The 19,185-nt window shown below is 38.9% G+C and overlaps 1 pseudogene; it reads right to left on the bottom strand.

Moving 5' to 3' along the window:
* Positions 1-14,533: 14,533 nt before the first annotated feature.
* LOC119804424 lies at positions 14,534-15,912 on the bottom strand (annotated as a pseudogene).
* Positions 15,913-19,185: the final 3,273 nt, after the last annotated feature.

Below are 19,185 nucleotides of genomic sequence, written 5' to 3'. Positions count from 1 at the left end.
CACAGGAGAGATTGGACTTTCTTCCCCTCCATCATTTGCTAGATGTCCTGGTACTGAAGGGAGTCAGCCTTATGATAAACCCTTGGCGAGGTAGGAATTCATTCACTATAGATGGCTTCTCACCATTATATAATATAAAATTCAGTAGAATGATGTTATTCTTCTCTTTGCTAGAAAGTCTCTGAAAAGAACATATCAAAGAATTAGCATAATTAGTCACACTTTAGACAGTCAACTGGATGCACTGGCCAACAAATGGTCCTACACACACCTTGATTAAGCTCTGGAACTGTTGTGTTAAAGTTGTCCCTTCTAGAAGAAAGGACTCTTGAAATTTATTTTATAGATACTCAAAATATAAACCAATATAACACATATTTCTGCATATACTAAGGTCATGGTAAATGGACTTACCAAGATAATCCTTATTCCTTTTGCAGTTTCAAGTCCTGATAGTGGTAAAAGCACCAATTTGCTTTCCAGAGCACAAAATACCAGGCTCTTGAAGAAGGCATTCGGCATAACTCCCACCCAATGGGCAGCTGCTTTAATTGAAAACATAATGGATTCTTTAGAGACTCTTAAGTTGAAAAGTAACAAATGGACCCCACTGAATGTCACTTTTGCCATAGGTGCTGATTAATCTAAATTCATACATAGGAGGGCAAGTATTGCCTACATCGATGCCATATAGGTCCTTCAAGTGCCATTATTGGCTATATAGGGTGATACCTGTAAAGTTCATGGTTTTTGAGGACCACCCAACCATGCTCACACTCCTAAGTACCTACTTACTTCACTTCTTAGGAAGATGCTCTACTCTTCCACAAGTCTCCCTTATCACCAGTTTAAATTGGCATGATGATACCAAAGGGTCAATCCTGCCACAAGTCCTAAAATTAAGCACTTCTTTGACATCCAGAGAAGTCACAAGGGTATAAAATAGATTAGCTATAAATTTTCTTCTCCACTGTGCTCCTGTAGAGAAAATCCCTAGCCAACCCCCAATCTTTAATATATGAATTCAGCACAGTTCTTGCTTATCCCTACGTGGGAAGCATCAGTCCTTGAAGAGCCCATGAAATTATTCAAACAAGTTAATCACATCCTTCCATGGCTACCAGGGGGCACATAAAAATCGTGATCCTACAAGGTCTCTCTCCCACAAACCCTGCTGTTCGTTCTTTATCAAGGACATCTTGTAGCCTTGCATGGTACAAACTGTCCTTCTCCTTTAGGCTGCCAGTTTCTTTCTCTTATAAAGTACTGTCAGTCTCATCTGACAAATATCGAGTGTTATGTGTTCAGCTATCTTGATAAACCTATGAGGATCCATCCGTCCTTCACCAATGGATTGAAGATGTGGCCCAAAAGAAGGAAATGCAAAGGGGGCAAGCATATTGCCATTTATGCTTACTTACATAGTTACTGGCTTATTTTTTTTTCATGTGGATCTAAATTACTAGTGTCCTTTCATTTCAGCATGAATTCTCCCATTTTCTCATTTCTTGTAAGGTGCGCGTACCAGCAATATGTCTGTTTGTTAATCTGGAAATGTTTTCATTTCCTTTTCCTTTTTTTTTCCTCTGAGATAATATCTTCCTTTAGCTCAGGATGGCTTGAACCTTGCACCTCTTCTATCTCCTGCTGGGATCACAGCCATGTGCCACCACACTCTGCTTCTCCTACATTTCAGTGCAAGTCTTACTGTGCTTGTAGTTCCTTTTCTACAACAGGCTTTCACTACGTTGCCCAGGCTGGACTTGAACTGTTGAATCTCATGCTTCAGACCCCAAGTAGCTGGGATTTTAGGTATGCACCACCTCTTTCAACATAGATACAGATTTCCTAGGTGACAGTATTTTTACTTACAAGCCATTTTACTGCCATCTAGCCTCTATAGTTTTCCATAAGAAATGTAACTTTTAAATGCATGTAATGAGTTTTTCCTTTCTCCTTGCAAATTTCGTTGCCTTTCAGTGGTTTAGTTATGATATAATTAGGCATGGAACTCTGAATTTATACTATTTGGAGCTCGTGTTATTTCTTGAATGTGTAGAGTCATGTTATCATGCAACTATAATGAAATTCGGGATTTGTTTTTACATTCTTTCAAATACACTTCTACCCATGTTTTCTCCCTTTTTCTTCTTGGTCTCCCATTGTGCTTGCGTTGGTATACTTGGTTATCTCCAGCAGGTCTCTGAGTGTCTGCTCTTTATGCTGTGTTTTATTCTCTCTATCCATTGTGCTTAACAATATTAACTAGCCTATCTTTGAGTTCACTGATTCTCTCTTATGCCTGATGAGTCTACTGTTAAGTTCCTATAGTGACTAGTTTGCATTGGTTATTTTAATTTTCACCTCCACACTTTCTTTTCTTCTTTTTTATTTTAATTTTTTGAGACAGATAAGGTCTCTCTTTTATGTAGCCCTTGCTGTCGTGGAACTCACTATCAAGACCAAGTTGGACTTGAGCAGAGATCCACCTGCCTCTTCCTCCCAAGTACTGGGATTAAAGGTGTGTGCCACCACCAGTCAGCTCAACTCCACATTTTCTACTGTATAACTATTATCTCTTTACTGATAATCTCTAGTGGATGATATCACATAATGCTTCTGTAGATCTGAGTTCCTCTATGTTAGTCCTAATAAACTTCATATAATAAGTAGTATGTCTGGGCTTTCTCAGAGACTGCTCCTATTTATTATTTTTCTCCATCAGCATATCACCCAGCCTTTGCTGTTTTTTGTTTGTTGCAACTTTGTTTCTTAAAAATAATATATTAAGTCATGTAATATGGCAATCATGGAAATTAGATTCTTTCTTAAGTCTGGGATATATTGTAATCACTAATTATTTTGTTATTATTTCTGTTTGTTTATGTAATGGCTTGCTGAAGCGATTCTGTGATGTTTATACTCTTTTTCACATGTGAAAACTGCAGCCTCCATTTAGTCTGGTGACCAACTAATGATTAAAGAGATCATTTTTGAAATACTGGAAGCAGGAAATTTGATAGTCTTCTCTGAGGTGCTCTGTGCCCACTGAGAGGCATTCACCACTCAGTTTCACAGCTGGAAACTTCATACTGTTCTTCGCATCTGTCTCTGTGGAGCTCAGTCCACCTTGAAGTGAAGGCTTTGGCTCCCCGCAGGTCTTTCTTGGGAACATCCAGTCCCATTCGTGTGTGTGGCCCTCTGGGTTCTCCAGGTACAAAAGAACTTTGTCAGCACCCTATGGATGTTTATTTTCAAATTTTTCATTTTGAGATCTTTTCTTTTGTCATCCTACATTGTTTGTACCAAGCTTTGCTTTATCAAATGACCTTGTTTTTGAACAGTTGCTTCTTCTTATTTTCAATTCAATGAAAAGACAAAGTGAATTAGTTCAAATAAGGACAGGTTTTTGAATGGACTCTTCCAGAAAATGATGAGACAGGTGGCTTACTCACCATCATAAGGACATGGCCTTATGGGAGCTGCAGCCCCACTCTGCTTCCTCAGTCCTTGTGTTTCCACATGATTCTAGAAGGTCAGTTTTTTTTTTCAAAACCTCCAGAGCTAGAGATAAGGGAATAGTCATGTCACAAGTTAAAACACAAAAACATTATGTGTGTGTATGCATATATGTATGTATGTACGCATGTTTCTGGGTGTTTTACCTGCATGTGTGTATGTATTTGCATTGTTCCTGGTGCCTATAGAAGTCAGAAGAGAGTGCTGGATTTCCTACAAGTTGAGTTCTGAGACGCCATTTGGGTGCTGGGGACCCAACGTGGCTCCTCTGCAAGTGGGACAAGTGCCATCTCCCCATTCCCCAGTCTTATTCTTATCACAACCTAGATGACCGGGGAGCGGGGGGGGGGGGAGAACACTTGATTCCTACCATTTTAACCACTATTCTCTTCCTTCTGGGGAACATTTTTTCTTCTTACCACACTATTATTTCTGGCATTGCTCTGACAGTTTTGAGCAGTTTGTAATACAGAGAAGCTGTGTATTAAAATTTGAAGCTTGGAAGGAAGCAATCTAGTTAGTGTAAAGACAAAAAATGTAGAAGATGCCATTGGAGTAGATTAGATCAATCAATGAGAATTTGAAGGATTAGAAAGTCTTAGGACAGAATTCTAAGGAACAGAAATACTTAAGTGTTAGAGAAATTGGAGATAAAGAAGGTCTGATCCAAAAGGTAAAATGAAAACCTAGGCTTTATAACAGGGTTTCTTGTGGACAATCAGCCATAGTTTGAAAGTCAGAATAGTCCCATCATTCTTCTTGCTGATATGGAATCACCACTGTGTCTATCTAGCCTAGCAGCTGCTCTAGTTTTCATTCAATGATAGAGAATTCAGGGCGTTTGTTGCATCCACCAGACCAAAAAACATGACTATTTCACTAATCTTTTCAACTCTTGCTCAAATCCAGGCTTCTCTCTAAAGCCTTATAACATGAATTAAAACAGAATCAATGTATAATCCTTATTTCTGGGTCCCCTAAAACTCTTTTTATCTTTCTACCAGTATTATCTTTATTTGTACATGTACCTATCTAAAATATTTTTGCTTTGTTCCTGAGAGCTATGTTTTTAATGCAGCTCCTCAACAATTCAGAAGTTGTCAGTAACGGGCAAGGCATATCTTTGCATTGTTTTCACAATATGTGAACTAAAATTATGTCCATAATAATTAACTTTTAAAAGGCAGTAAGAGAGAAAATATGCAATCCCTACAAGAGAAAGAGTTTCTTAGGAGACTTTTCAATAGCAACAATGTAGTATGGAAAGTCCTTCTGTCTATGTGTTGCTTTTATTGGTTAATGAATAAATCTGTTTCAGCCAGTGGCTTAGCAGAATAGAGCCAGGCGGGAAAACTAAACTGAGTGCTGGGAGAAAGAAGGTGGAGTCAGAAGAAGCCATGTAGCTGCTGCCAGGGACAGATATGCCAGAACCTTGCTGGTAAGTCACAGCCATGTGGTGATACACAAATTAATAAAAATGGGTTAAGATATGAGTTAGCCAGAAATACACTTAAGCTACTGGCCAAACAGTATGGCAACTAATATAGTTTCTATGTGATTATTTCAAGACTTAGAATCTGAAATGAACAAGCAGCCTCCTCCAACAACAATGGAAGTCAGCGGTCAGTGCAAGAATTTCCTTAAAGGGCTAGTAAGTCTGTTAACTTTGAACTGATGAACAGGAAAGTCATTTTGTCTGCACAGTTGCAAAACAAATATACCTTCATATATGCAAGCACAGAAAAAAGTGAAAAGGTTATACTTCAAGAAAAGAAATTCCTTTCAGAAAGAAGGTCTCAGACACAAGAAGAAACAATGGGAAAGTGTGGTTGAGTGTGTTTGGACAGGGTCTGAAAAAAGCAACATAAATCAATGCTATGGTTTCGTTCTGTACAGAGGCAATACAATAAAAAATACTAGGCAATATTTGCACAAAATGTGTAAAGGCTTAAAAATTGGCTTATTACAAAGTGATTTTTTTTCAACTAAATAAATTCTAAAAGTAAGAGAGAGGGTGAGATGGGGATGCAAGTGGAATATAAGCAGAAGCAAACCTAGCAACATTTCATATACATAACATAATCATTTTGGTAACTATGCATAAAGAGAAAATATACAAAGAAATGTTTTAACACACCATTTTGACTAAATGTCATCAAGTTAAACACAGAGAACTAGTACTTACTAGGTATATTTTTTATGCACTGATATACTTCAACAGGTCTGAAAGTTGTTGTAAATATACTTGAGAATAACACACATGAGGTTTCTTGGTGTCAGAGCAGGGAGTCACAAAATAGAAAGGAGGATGGCTAAAAGGTAGTCTTGTTGTTTGGGATCTGAAGCACTGTAGTCAATGTGAATTCATGGCTTTTGATATGTGTGACTTTTCCTGACAACTAAAAAGCTCCAGTAGCGTTGTACATATTTATGGCATGTATTTTCATATCTGTATAATCATCTGTAAGTAAAGGGACAGAGAACTTGGAGAAATCACTGAATCCAGGGTAGAACAAAGCATGTGCCTTAGACTGCTGGAAAATAAGGAGATACTGAAAACATGATAGATACATGTCAAAGGGACACCGTTGCTGACCTGAAATGAAACCAACTGGCCAAATACATGACAAATTTATGAATGGCATGGACAATAGTAATAAATTATAATCAATATACAACAATGTTCATAAACATACTAAAATAAATAAAAAACACTTTCATATGGTAAAATGCCAGTTAGTAAATATAAGAAGATTGATGGAATTCAAAATTACCATTTGGCAACCACCAAAATAATATTGGTTTGGGGCTGAAACAAGCAAGTGATATTATGGGTGAGAAAAAGTACCTTCATAATTCTCAAAGAATCCATAAAGACATGTAATATTTATTTTATTCAATTATGTGTATTGATTGCAATGTGGAGTATAACATTACAGTGAAAAGAAAGAGTCCCCTGTTCGGGGCCACGTTAAGGAAGTAAACAAAGATTAAATTATGAACCAAAGGACAAAGATGGCTTAGCAGTTACGGTACTGAGCACTTGATATTCTTGTAGAGGACCCAGGTTCAGTTCCCAGTACCCCCAAGAGGACTCAGCCATCTGTAGCTCCCATTTCAGGGGTTCCAACTCCCTCTTCTGACCTCCATGGGTATGGCGTATGCATGCAGTTCACAGACATACCTGCAGAGAAAACATCTGTACACCAAAAAGAAATAAATCGATCTTTAAAAGAGAAAGAAAGAAAGAACAGCAGCTCTGTGACACTCCTGCTCAGGATGCACAAACTAAATCCAGTAACGGAGAATCAGCAGAAAATCCCAAATTCAGAGACATTCTAAAAATAGCAGACCTTTAGTTGTTGAAAAAGTCACATCCAGACAGAGATTGAGGAACTGTGAAAGATTTAAAGGAATCTAAAAGGTTATAGTAATTAAATACTGTGTATAGTCCTGGATCCAATCCTGGACCATATTTTTTTTGTTACAAATATCACTAGTTCAACACTGATGAAACCTAATTTAAAATAAAAATTTGGCACATCTAATAATATTATTGTATCAGTGTTCATTTCTGAGTTTGATAATTGTTCTGACATTAAGAGAAAATCTCTGTTTTTAAAAAATAATCTATGTAATATCACAAACTTACAAAACAACCATCTGGTCTAACTTGCTAACTTTGGTAAATGGAGTAAAATGAAATCTTAGATCCTTCATAGTTCTTGACATTGCTAGGCAGCAATGCACAGTATTCCAAATCCTAAAAGACCCACTATGTGAGGGCAATCTTTCACTTGTGTTTATAAAGTCCTAGCATTCTCAAGGTTTCTGCAACAGCTTTACATTCTTTTGCTGGGTGTAGGTGCTAAAGACCACAGATCTAGTTCCCAATGATCAACCTCACCGCTAGAGCATTTATTGTTTCAATATTAAAAATCATATTTAATTATGTGTCTCTGTGTGGGTGTGTGCACATGAGTGCAGGTGCCTGAAGATGCCAGAGGTGTTAGATCCCCAAGGAGGTGGAGTTACCAGTGTTGGTGAGTCAGATTATGTTGGTGCTGCAACTTGAATACAAGTCCGCTGGAAGTGCAGTACATGTTCTTAACCCTATGTCATTTCTCCGGCCCCTTGAGTGGATTAGTATGTGCTAGTTATTAGTGATAAAAGAGTAAATACTCATCTACTCTACTCCAGACAGGTTCACAGCCTAACATGGAATGTGAACTTGTAAATGAATATATGCTAATCCTGTAGCACACGTAAAACACAGAATACCAGAGGACAAAGCCCCAGAAAGATAAACCATGCCTTCAAGAATCTTCAGAAGGGGCTGCAGAGATGTCTGAGTGGTTAGGAGCACTGACTACTCTCAAGAGGACCCAGCTTCGATTCCCAGCAACCACATGGCAGCTCACAACCATCAGTAACTTCTGTTCCAGGGCACTCGTCATCCTCTTCTGGCCTCCTCAGACACACACACATATGTGCAAGCAAAAGGCTCATCCTCATACAATTAAAATCAATGCATCTTTTAAAAAAGAATCTTGAGGAACTTCAAGTAGCCACATGAATAATGATCTGGGGGAACAGTAAGTATGGAGAGAGCAAAAACCATTCAAAATGGCATATGAGTGCCTCGGAATTATGAAAGCCCTTGTCACATGAAGAGAATGGTGAAGAGTTTGAGGTGCCTGGAAAGCAGGGTCGCGGTGACAAAGAGAACTGGGAGGCTAGCTATGGACAAAATAGGAAAAGATGGGGAACGATGCCTGTTCTCACATTCCCTCCGATCCCAACTGCAGTACACTCCACATTCCAGCTTCTAACAGAGAAGAATTCATGCTGGAGACCAGGTAAAGCAAGCGAGTAATCAAGGTTTATTTCAGTAGGCAAGAAAAGCAGAAAACAAACACACCCTCCAGGCCACAGGGAGCACCGCGCGGAGGAGCAATGCAAAGGGCTGCTTCGACTAGGAGGACACATTAGTACTAACCTACCGTTTCTCCTCCCCTTGCCCACCCTTGGGGAAGTCTGGAGTACTCTCCTTCCTGGAATAGAAAGATGCTTTCTTAGAAGTCATCTGTACCCACAATTCAGTCTGCTACAATGCATTCAGTCTGTTAGATACATTAGATGTGTGAATATATGCAAAGGCTTAATTATACTCAAAGCAACAAATGCCTCACGCATCCTCCCCAGGAAGCTGTACTTGGGAGTTGGGCTGAGCTTACCCAGAAGAGCTTTGCTATTTTGCCCAGAGCCTGTCCTTCCTGTTATTTGGTCAGCTTGGCTATCTCATGCCCAGCAGCAAGTCTTATTTACCTCCTCAAGTGTTCCTGGCCTCACCATTTTAACTTCAACATTGATTTTAATCCTCACTGTTATTTGCACCATAACAAGCTGTTCTCCCCAGGGCTCCTCCAAGGACTCGAGAATGTACAGACAATACTTTCATAAAATGGTCACATTCAGCCTGGGATGTCACATTATGGATGACCTGAGTTCCATCCTCAGCACCACAAAACAAAATGAAACAAAAATTCCAGATTTAGTTTTAGTCTATTAAATTCCGAATATGAAGTAAGTTCACATTCACATCTTGGAGGAATAAGTTATTCATAATTCACGTTAAATGAAAAGCACTACTAGTGATTTTATTAGTTCTACTTGGTCATTTTTTCTTTTTTATTTATTTATTTTCTATTTTCTTGACCTTTTTTAAAATTAGATTTAAAAAAAAATACCAATCCAAATTCCCACTCCCTCCTCTCCTCCCATTCTCTCCACACACCCTCCCACCCCAATCCTTCTAATCCTGAGAGGGTAAGGCACATGGCTTTGTGGAAGGTCCAAGACCCTGCCTACTACATCTAGGTTGAGCAAGGAATACATCCAAGGAGAATAGGATCCCACAAAGCCAGTACATGCAATAGAAATAAATCCCAGTACCACTGCCAGTGGCCGCTCAGTCTGCCCCAGCCATACAACTGTCAACCACATTCAGAGGGACTAGTTTGGTCCTATGCTTGTTCCTTCCCAGTCCCACTGGAGTTGGTGAGCTCCCATTAGCTTAGGTAAACTGTTTCAGTGGATGAACCCTTCCACTGATGATATGATCTTGACCCCTTTGATCATATTCTCATTCCTCCTACTCTTCAGCTGGAACTTGGGAGCTTAGTCCAGTGCTCCAATGTGGGTCTCTGCCTCTGTTTCCATCTGTTGTTGGACGAAGGTTCTATGGTGATATTCAAGATAGTCATCAGTCCGACTACAGGGCAAGGCCAGTTCGGGCACCCTCTCCTCTATTGCTTAGGGTCTTATCTGGGGTCATCCTTGTGTATTCCTGGGAATTTTTTCTAGAACCAGGTTTCTTGCTAACTCCATAATGACTCCCTCAATCAAGATATCTCTTGCTCTGATATCTGTCCTTTCTCCATCTCGACTATCCTGTTCCCTCAAGTTCTCCTCAGCTCTCCTCTTCACCTTCTCCCCTTCCTTTTACCCCATCCCCATACTCCCAAATTTTGTCAGGCAATCTTGTCTGCTTCCAATTTCGAGATGGATGTATATATGTTTTTCTTTGGGTTCACCTTATTTCTTAGCTTCTCTAGGATCATGAACTATAGGCTCAATGTCCTTTGTTTATGGCTAGAATCCACTAATGAGTGAGTATATACTATATTCATTTTGGGGGGTCTGGGTTATCTCACTCAGGATAGTGTTTTCTATTTCCATCCATTTGTATGCAAAACTCAAAATGTCATTGTTTTTTTTTTCTGCTGAGTAGTACGCTAATGTGTAGATGTGCACACTTTCTTGATCCATTCTTCAGTTGAGGTGCATCTAGGTTGTTTCCAGGTTCTGGCTATTACAAATAATGCTGTTATGAACATAGTTAAACAAATGCTTACAGGTGTTTTAACAAAAAAAAACTTGTATTGCAATATGTGAAAGGGAGCATTATAAAGACATTTCTGAAGAAGCAGAAAATAAAATATGAGATCCCTTTCCCAAACATGAGATTTATTTTTTCAACAAATATTTTATTTATCTATGCGTGGGTTTATGTATGTATGCATGCAAACATGTATGTGAGAATGTACATGAGTGTGTGTGAAAGCAGGGCCTTTCATTAACATGGAGCTCACCAGCTGGCTAGGCATGCTCACCAGTGAGTTTAAGGGATCCCCTATCTCCATTCACACCACCAGCACTAGGGTTACACATGCGCACCACCTTGCCTGACTTCTTACATGATCCCAACTCTGGACCTCGTGCTTGTGCGCAGGCATTTTACTGACTGAGCCGTCTCCTCAGCTCAAGGCAGAAGGCTTATGGTAAAGCCACAGCAAACAAGACAGTATAATATTGGCAGAGGTAGAAGGACAGAAGGAACAAAAGGGAATGGTTCCAAACAGATTCTTATAAAATGGAGGTTTGTTATATAATGACAGATTTAGCACCGTAGTGGAATGAAAAGGAGACAGCCTGTCATTTTAAGACTTGGGGTAGAGCTGAAGAGATGGCTACAACTGATAAAGGCACTAAACTACTCCATCACAGGATCGGAGTTCGATTTCCAGCACCCAGTGTGATTAAGAACTGCCCATAACTCCATTTCCATGTGGGGAATCCAACACCCACTTCTCTCAATCATGGGTACCACTCGTGCACGTGGTACACAGACATGCATGAAGGCAAAACACCCTCACACGTAGGATGAAAATAAACAGACCTCCAAAGATTTACAGACACTTGTGAGCCACCATGTGGCTTCTGGGAATGGAATCTGAGTCCTCTGGAAGAGTAGCCAGTACTCTTTTAAAGAAAAGAGAGGTTATTTTTCATAGTTTTGTGATTTGATCTCAACTGGAATTCTGTACTAACAGTCATGCATAGAGGTCAAATTGCTTTGGGGGAAAAAAGAAAGAAAAGAAATATCCTCTCTCACTTCATTTCAAACGCATTTTATTTTAGTTTTTTTCATATAATGCATTTTGACCATATTCTTTCCCATTCTCCAATTCCTCTCACAACCCTCTGTATCTCCAGTCCCAGGGGATTTTCTGCCCATTTCTGTCCTCTGTGGGCACTGCATGCACGTGGTGCACAGACATGCACGAGTGCACAGACCTACATGCAGGCAAAACACCGATATGCATAGGTAAATAAAATAAGTAAATAAAAACCTTCCAAGAATTTTTTTTTTAAAAAAAACACTATTTAGCTCTTTCCTTTATAAATCTAGTTAGCAAGTGATTTTAGTAATTTGAGGCTTTTTTTATTTTTGAGGTTTTTAGTTTTTGCTTTTATTTTTTGGTCAACATAGTAGATGTTTACTGGGATTATTGATCCTCTCAAAGAACAAGGTTATGCTTTTGCTCATAGCCTCTACTTGTATTGCATAGTTTATTCACTTCATTCTTCTCATTTGAATTCTTTCCTTCTTGCTTGGTTAATGCTTAGTCTGCTCTTTTTTTCTAGATTCCTCACCACAAAGCTCAATTTATTCGTTTGCAGTCTTTATTCCTCCTGGACTCCTGTGCAAAAGAGTCTGAGCACTTTGCCCAGGCTAGTAGCAAACTCCTGGATGCAAGGAAATCGCGCCTGTGCCTTCCAAGCGCTGGTACTACAGGCTTGTGCCCACAACATATGTTCTTCCTCCTCCCCCTCATTTTCCTCCTCCTCCCTCTCCTCTTCCCCTGCTTTTCTTCTTATTTTGCATGCTGGGCCTTATGCTTGGTAGGCACAGGTCTTTTACTCACATATCATATAGGTGCTTGCAATTAGAAATTTCTCTACTTTTTTTAGCAGCTGTATCTTGTAAGTTTTGATATACAGGCCTCCATTTTCATTCATCTCAAGTTATGCTCTAGTTTCTCTTATAATTTACTCATAGATCTCTAAGTCAGTTTATTAATTTTCATTTATTTGTGAATTTCTGAAAATTTTCATCCACCTCTAACTCTATTACATTGTTTTTTCAGAATGACTTAATTTTTTCATATTATTTCTAACACCCTGAGGGTATTGCTACTTAATTTTTAGACTAGCATATGATTTACTTACCTCAAGAGAACATTCTATGTTTACTTGAGAAGAATATGTGTTTGGTTGCTGTAGGAGAAAATGTTCTACACGTAGCTGGTAAAGCAGTTCAGTTTCTGGTACTGGTCAAGTCCTCTATTTCCTTGTGGATCTTCTCTGTAGTTATTCTAATTGTTCCCAAGAATAGGATATTGGTTGATTTGTCTATTTTTCCATTTAATTGCCTGATTTTATTTTATGTGTTTAGTTATTTTTTGTTAAGTGAAAATATATTTGATAGTATGTTTTTGAGTGGATTAAACCTTTTTTACATTTTAAAGGATATTTAATTGAAAAAACTCATAAGACTTATTCAGAACAAAGATTCCTAAGTATGTCACAGGAAAATACAAATTTCTACTTGTCAGAAAAATTTCAGATCAGTATCAAAAGATATATTTGAAAGAAAGTATCACTTTCAGTATTTTTAAGTATGCTTTTCTTTGTTACTATTATTTATTTTATGAGTATGGTTGTTTTGCCTGCATTTATGTCTTTGCACTACATGGTGCCTTGGAAACCAGAAGAGGTTATTGATCCACAGAAACTTAAATTACAGACACTTGTGAGTTACCATGTGGGTGCTGGGAATTGAACCCATGTTCTCTGGGAAAGTAGTAACTTTCTCTATCACTGAGCCATCTCTCCAGCCCATTCCCCTGGCCTCCTAAAGCGAACAGTTAAGCATACATAGAGCAAAACAAAAAGCAAGGCTAACAACCAACAAAACTGGCTATAATAGAAACAGGAAATGTCATTGTCTTAGTTAGAATTTCTATTGCTGTGAAGAGACACCATGACTGTGACAACTCTTATCAAGAAAAAAAAATTAATTGGGTACTTAGAGCTTCAGAGATTTAGTCCATCACCATCATGGTGGGCCATGGTGGCATGCAGGCAGACATGGTGCTGGAGAAGGAGCTGAGGGTAGAAAAGGAGCTACATCTTGATCCTGCAGACAACAAGATGTGAACTGTCACTGGGCGTGGCTTGAACATATATGAGACCTCAAAATCCATCTCCACAGAGACACACTTCCCAATAATGCCATTCCCTCTGGGGGCCATTTTCTTTCAAAGCCCTGCAGTCATCATAATGCAAATTCTGATGTCTATTAGCTCCATGAGAAAAGTTTAATACTTACAATTAATAAAAGTAAAATATTTGCTATCAAAGAATATTTGCTATCAGGCTGGCTAGAACACCAGCTATCCAAACTTCCATCTACTGCTAACTGGAAATAAATAAACCAGAATGTAATATTCAAGAAAAAAACAATGTAGCATATTACCAGTTGCGTGTGTGCTTGCACGTATGTGTAAAGAATATATCCATTTGGTAGCAAATGTGTAGCTTATGTAGTTGCCTTTTGGAAGGGGGCCTGACTGGGAAAGGAAGAAGACTTTGCATCCTCTTTATAACTTTTGAAGCTTTCCTTTCTGCAGATGCCATGTGTTTATAAAAAGAAAAAAAAGGAGTAATGAAATAAGCTATATCTGGGGTTTATGTTCCACTAAGTAGTTCTAATATATCAGATACAACCAAAGAGTCCCATCAAATACAAGTCATGAAGCATCATGATTCATAAATAATAACCAACAGTTATTAAAATATTTCACATTATATATTATCCAGAGAAACTTCCACTATTAAGCTGTCAGAGATTTGTAACAATAAAGTCTTAGTAGCAATCATTTTTGGAAATATATAGTTCTGTAATCACTGGTTTTAAGATATAATGAATATTATACTACCTCGACCTGCAGTCCCCCTTCTCTACCAACTGAGCTCGTGGATGAAATTTATACTATATATATTTAAAGTAAGTAAAATTAGCAATTACAAATGCTGCTTCTGTTTAAGATGCACCAGCATATTTATACATACCTCGAGAACCCTGTTTTATTATCGCTCACTGCTACTAGGGAAGAGTGGGTTTTAAGCCACTGTTAGATTGTGTTTTCACGCTTGGTTCTTTTGGCCACTCTTGATGCCACCTAAGGTGCCATAACATTTGAATAATTTAGTCCTACACCTTGTTTCCACATCATAAGTGCTCTCTATTGTGTCGGTGGACAGAAGAAGACACTTCTGGGTAGTTTAAAATAGACTGAAGCTTCTGGTCCTTAGAATAAGTGATTCCTGGAAATTCTGTAGCAGGTATTGTTAGTTCATCCAGATCTGAGGAAAGATCAAGAAGCTGAGGCCGCACCGGAGCACCGTCAGAGTAGGCTATGTACTTCCACCGCCAACTCACAACAATGTTTGTACCTAGAAACATTTGCACAGAATCCATGGAATTCGTACAGAATCCAAGGCAGACAGAAGTTTTGGTATGTATGTTCACTTGTAGATGGTTCTGATGACAGTGGCAACAGAAAGTATTCACTCCTGGCCTGAGGCAGAGGACTTCCAGTAATAATAGCAAATATCAAACTGAGTAGGATAAATAGTCCCAAAAGAAACCAAATTTGGTACTTGTAGGTTGCTCTTAATTCCTGGACCCATCATTAAAAGTGGAACGTGGGCACAATCTTCGCATGTACTCACGTTTTAGAGCTGCCGCTGCTCCTCAGCCATCTCTGTGTATATAACAACAGTTTTCCCGAAGAAGAAAACTCGAAGAGCCAAAATAATCTCAGCTAACCATGGCATCTTTCTCAGCATGCCTAGCTTAACAAAAAAAACCCCTCTAATGTTCTTAATTCCTTTTTCGGTAAACATCCCGGTGAAGCTTTTTGGGATAGAAGAATCATAATCCACAGAGAGCATCTCTGACAAAGGCAACCACTTTGAGACTTTAATGACACCACAAGCTACTTTTTCAAGCCAATAAAGAGGTTGTGTGAAATGTTGAAGAGCCAAAGTTTTCTCCTGGAGATGGCGAAGGGTAAGGGTGTGGTCAATTCAACCCCACACAAAGGACAAATGGTTTAGTGTAGTTAATTGCATCCTGTCCTAGCCAATCGACCGTTTTGTAAGTATCCTACCAGTCCCCTCCCGTCACTCCTTTCTATTTATATTGGAGATAATATTAATCATAGGCCTGCCCCCTGGTCTGAGTCAGACTGCAACATCTCTTGTCCAAGTTTCCACACAATCACTGATGGAGTGATGACCTGGAATATAGTCTACTTTCCCAAATGTGTGTGTCTGACAGCCTTGCTTCTCCATGACATCCATCCATGTTGTATAATTTGGATCGAGACTCCAAAGAGCCCACTGGACGCTGCTACGCGTGGTCGACACTAGAATGGAGTTTGTGGAGGCATTCCGAAAGGAGGTGCTGTGTACTTTCATGAAGCTGTACTTTTATGAAGTAGAAGTTTTACCGAGTGGCTCCCTGGGTATAGTGTTAACATTTCCATCAAAGAAGTCACTGGCAACCAACACCACATCTGGTGTCTTGGCCACTCCCATCCTCAGCTCCTATGCGCTGGAGTCATTGCCTCAAGTGCAACACTCACAGCAGCAGCATGGAAGACAGAGACGTCCAGAGGCAGCTGTTGAGCGGTGAGGAGGGCTAGGACTCTGGATTTTTCATTTGCTTTCTATATACTACAATGAGATTGAACTTTTCTCATTACAAAGTGTGTCTTTTATGTTCCAGTATTTTTATCTTAAATTTACCTTATTCTGCTTTATTTAAAAAATATTTTATTTTATTTATTCCTTAATGATATTATACATGTATATAATGTATTCTGTTCATAAACATCCCTTTTCCTCTCTTGTGGCCCAACTCACCATTCCCTGTTCTCTTTCTTCTTCCCAGGAGCATGTCCCTATCCTGTTTCTATTTTGCCCAGATTTCTTGTGGTTGCTATTTTGGCTTATCTTTCCCCTTTCTTTTACTTTCATTATATTTTATATTTTTGAATCTAAAATGTGTTTTTAAAGTAGCATGTATTGGATATGTCTTTTACTCCATTCTCAAAACCTCTGCCTGTTAGATCGCTTATTTGATAGCGCCTATGTCATTATTTTGGAGATAAGCCTGAAGTCTAAGCTGTTCTGTGTTAGCCTCCCAAGTGCTGGGATTCCAGGCAATGTGCTGCCTCGCCCAGCTTCGATATCATTACTGGTATAGTTTGATTTCTGTCCACCTGTTTCTTGTTGTCCTATATGTAATTAACGTTCTGTTTCTTTTGCTTCTGTATTATTCCTTTACTGATATTTTTATATTAAGTAAATGCAACATTTTAATTTTGAAAATGTTTTATACTTTTATTTTCTTAGTGCTCTTATAAGCCTAGCATATTTATATTATGAACTTTCAGGTCTCTATTTATTGGTTACAGTGAAATAGAGGTGATAGTCTATGTTGAAACAATATTGCTTTATGACAATGGATTGAAAAATGTCTGTACTAACAAATATATATCTTTGGACAATATGAAATGGTTACATACTGTATGGTTCTAATTATATAACATTGTAGAAAAGGTAAAACTAGATACTATAAAAATGTCAATGGCGCCAAGGTTAGTAAAAAAAAAAAAAAGAATGAAATGAGCCATAGAATAGAGGATTTGAGAACTACGAAACTATTGTGAACGACATTGTGATGATGGGCCACATAGTCATTATACACTGTGCCACACAGGAGTAAATCCAAATGTGAACTATGGGCATTGGGTGATAGCTATGTGGGCTCATCAGTTCTCCTAAGTGCACTGCTCTGATGGATGGAGAATATTGGTAGTGGGCGAAGAACTGGAAGTAAGCAGGGAGTGTTAGCTTCACTTTATGCTCCATTTTGCTGTGGCCCCAGAAACTGTTCTAAAAGAAGCCAATTAAAATGTATTGTTATGAGGGCCATGAGGTGCAGCTCAGTAGCAGAACTTTGACATAGTGTAGTGGATGAGGCGAGCAGGTCTGCTTTTCGTACCGCCCCCGCTAGCTTACAAACACCCGAAATAACAACACACCAAATTGTTTCATTTAAACACTGCCTGGCCTATTTGTTCTAGCCTCTTATTGGCTAACCTTTCACATACTGATTAACCCCTTTATAATATCTGTGTAGCACCACGAGGTGGTGGCTTACCGGAAAAGATCCTAACCTACATCCATCTCGGGACGGAGAATCATGGCATCTGCCTGACTCTGCTTTCTTTCTCCCAGAATTCTGTTCTGTCTACTCCACCCAACCCTAAGGGCTGGCCTATCAAAATGCCAAGGCAGTTTCTTTATTTGACCAATGAAAGTACCTATAGACAGAAGACCCTCCTACACCAACATAGTATGTGTTGACCCCAAGGTTCCATCCCAAGCACTGTAAAGAAAATTGCTATGTGCAGTTGTTCCATATGTTTAAATAGATGAAAGCCTGAAAACTTATTGTAACCATAGCACTTTAAGGTTCTTTCACTTTTATTTTTTTGAGACATGGTCCTCTCTTTGTAGCCCTGGCTGCCTGAAGCTTGCTATTTAGAGACCAGGTTGGGCCTTGAAATCTTAGAGATCTACCTGTCTTCACCTCCAAGTGCTGAGAGATTAAAGAAAAGACCTCTGTCATCATGCCTGGCCAGGTTCTTGTTATTTTGGGTAGATGATGGTAGTTAAATATTTGGACCTTGGCTATGTATACTGATATGTCTTCATCCAAATTTAGTGTATTTTCCAAGCCTGTTTTTTTCCATGATACTGTCCTTGTCTATAATCAAGTTAGAAAGCATTGACTTCCAAAATGCTTAGTTCTATTCCCAAGAAATGAAACAGTAAGACTCAGTAAGCAGGCTAATTTTCAAAGTTGCCATAGCTTTCTTCTTCCTTTTCGCTACCTGTAAAGGTCCCTGTGCCACCATATTTGAAGGCTCCTTCTGTCCCTAATCACCTTAAGAAGCCAGTTTTTTTTCCTTGGACCCCCAAAATGACAATAGCTGGAAGGTAACCGCCCCTTCCTCTCGGACCTTGCTAGAAGTCAAACAGCACCTGCTTCCTACTCATCTCCCAGGAATGAAGTGTGGAAGAAGTTTTGACATCACACTTGGAAAATTTCCTGACTCGGGATCAAAGGGAATTAGAGCAAGAAAGAAGACAAGCTAATGATTAAAGCGAGAGTTGGGGGATACTTGTTTCTTCTTTGCGGCTATTCCTAGCAGTCTGTTACTGTACTAGCATGTGATTGGCCCAATTTAACAATGACTTTTCTATCTGTGAAAACAGGGAAACTAATCTGTCTGGGCTCACAAATGAACTCAGGGGAAAGGTGTGTCTGTTGCTACCATAAGGAGGTCTGACCAAAGAAGTCGGGGAATTTTTATAAATAAATAATGAAAAAAAAGATTCTGCTTGTAACACCGTGCCTTCCATGGCATCATTTCTTTTCTTAGCCAGGTTTTTTTTTTTTTTAAGGGAACATATTTTTTTTTATCATTGAATAAATACGAACTTGGGCTGGAATGAAGGACCACAGGTTATAAGGGATTTAGAAGTGCACATCTGCCTTCAAAGTTCTTATACTCTTCTTGAGAAGGAAAACTTTCACTGGAGAGGAAGGTGGTAATAGACTAGTGGATATTCTAGCAGTTCATAGTACATGGTCCTTGAGTGAGGCTGAGTTTTTAT

The sequence above is a fragment of the Arvicola amphibius genome, chromosome X (assembly GCF_903992535.2).
Source record: "Arvicola amphibius chromosome X, mArvAmp1.2, whole genome shotgun sequence".
Taxonomy (NCBI): Eukaryota; Metazoa; Chordata; class Mammalia; order Rodentia; family Cricetidae; genus Arvicola; species Arvicola amphibius.
The sequence above is the reverse complement of the archived record's forward strand: the minus strand, read 5'-3'. Positions and strand labels throughout refer to the sequence as shown.